Source organism: Macrotis lagotis, chromosome 5 (assembly GCF_037893015.1).
Source record: "Macrotis lagotis isolate mMagLag1 chromosome 5, bilby.v1.9.chrom.fasta, whole genome shotgun sequence".
NCBI classification, from domain to species: Eukaryota; Metazoa; Chordata; class Mammalia; order Peramelemorphia; family Peramelidae; genus Macrotis; species Macrotis lagotis.
Genome location: NC_133662.1, coordinates 218,627,917 through 218,629,879, shown reverse-complemented (window position 1 = coordinate 218,629,879; position 1,963 = coordinate 218,627,917). Strand labels below are relative to the sequence as shown.

The window sequence follows — 1,963 nt, the reverse complement described above, 5'->3', positions numbered from 1 at the left end:
AGATACAGATACAGATACAGATAAAGATTAGATCATAGATAGATATAGATATAGATATAGATACAGATACAGATTAGATGATAGATAGATATAGATATAGATATAGATACAGATACAGATACAGATACAGATATACATATACATATACATATACATTAGATAGATATAGATATACATATAGATTTATCATAACTAGATGTAAACATATATATATGTTGGTTGCTGTCCTTTGTGCTTAAAGAGGATAAAAATGACATCACGATATAGTATGTTCGACTGTGACTGATCATATCAAGGCAAGCTCAAAAGGCTCTACCACAAGATGGCATAAATTGTTCCTGTAAACAACTGGGCTGGATTCTCTAAATTTATGAATCTCACTTCTCTTTTGAACATCTTCTATTCTGCTTTGCTCATAGAGCACAACATCTTTTTTGATGTGGGCATGCCATGCTGGGCAGTTCTTTGCCATCATCTCCCATGTCATGCAATTAATTCCAAAGTCATGTATTTATGTGTGTGTGTGTATATATATATATATATATATATATATATATATATATGTGTGTGTGTGTGTGTGTGTGTGTGTGTGTTTGTGTGTGTGTGTGTGTATTTGCATATTGTAAAGAAACACATACAGTTATTCAGTGTAATTTTTATTGAAGGAAAGTCCATGCAACTCAGGACCTCAGGAAGGGGAATCTGATGGTGAGGAAGGAATGCACTCCAGAGTAGGAAAGGGGAGAGGGGAAAACTTGTGCAAGTTACAGACTCAGGAAAAGGCATGTTATTTGTGGGAACAGTAAATAATTTGGGTAGAATGTTAGTGGATGATGCTAGTATTATATTCTGGGGCCAGATTGTGAAGGATTTCAAGTATCAAATAGAAAGCTTTGCTTCTTCTTCTGGTGGCAATAGGGAGAAACTGGAATTCTTGAGACATAGAAGTGACATGGTCAGACTTGTGCTTAAGGAATATAAATTTGACAGTTGTTGGGATCGAAGCAATGGAGAGGAGAGGGAAAAAAGTAAAAACAGAGACTAGACAATAAAGACTAGTTAAGAAGCAAATGAAATAGTCCAAGTCAAAACAGATGAGTACCTGAACTAGAGTTGTAGTCATGTTGGGAGAGATAAGAGGATAAATGAGAGAGATGTTATGGACGTAGAAACATCAGTTTTCTCAAGTAATTGGATATGAGGGAGAGAGAAGAGAGAAGGATGACTCTGAGACCAGTATTCCTCACAATCCCAATCCTGGATGACTGTCCTCAATAGAAATAGGGAAACTTGGGGTCAGGAAATAGCATCAAAGTGCCTGCTTCAGCAGCACATGTACTAAAAATTGGAATGATACAGAGAAGATTAGCATGGCCCCTGTGCAAGGATGACATGCAAATTCATGAAGCGTTCCATATTTTTCAAAATAAACTAAAAAAATAAAGAAATAGCATGAAAGAGAAGATAATGGAACATAGTGGGTTTGCAATACTGAATGATGGGGCCCCCAGGTGGAGGTATCCAGCAGGTGGTAATATGGGACTGGAGTTCAGGAGAGAGAGTAGGATTGAATATGTAAATTTAGGAGTTACTTGCACTGAAATTATAACTGAACCAATGGGACTTTCAGAAGTCACTGAGAAAGGGTAAAGAGAGAAGGACAGAGCCTCAAGGGACATCTACATCTCTAGTGTTAAGTATGATGATTCCAAAAAGGAAAGGAGTTGTCAGAAAGGCTAGAGGAAAAATAGGCACAGACAGTGTCACAGAGACCTCCGGAGGAGAGAGCATTCAGGAGGAGAGGGTGTTTAACTGTTAAAAAGCTGCAAAGAGGTCAAGTATAATGAGAAGGATGAAGAAGCCATTATATTTAGCAGTTAAGAAATCATTTGTGTAGTTTCAGATGATTGGTGGGTCAGAGCCGGGTTTTAAGGGGTTGAGAAGTGAGTGGGAGATGAGAAAT

General features: G+C 37.5%; 1 non-coding gene across 1 annotated transcript; it reads left to right on the top strand.

The window, feature by feature from the left end:
* The first annotated feature begins 1,314 nt into the window (after positions 1-1,314).
* Positions 1,315-1,422, top strand: LOC141490375 (U6 spliceosomal RNA). Its single transcript, XR_012469202.1, has one exon. It is a non-coding gene; the product is annotated as a U6 spliceosomal RNA (small nuclear RNA).
* Positions 1,423-1,963: the final 541 nt, after the last annotated feature.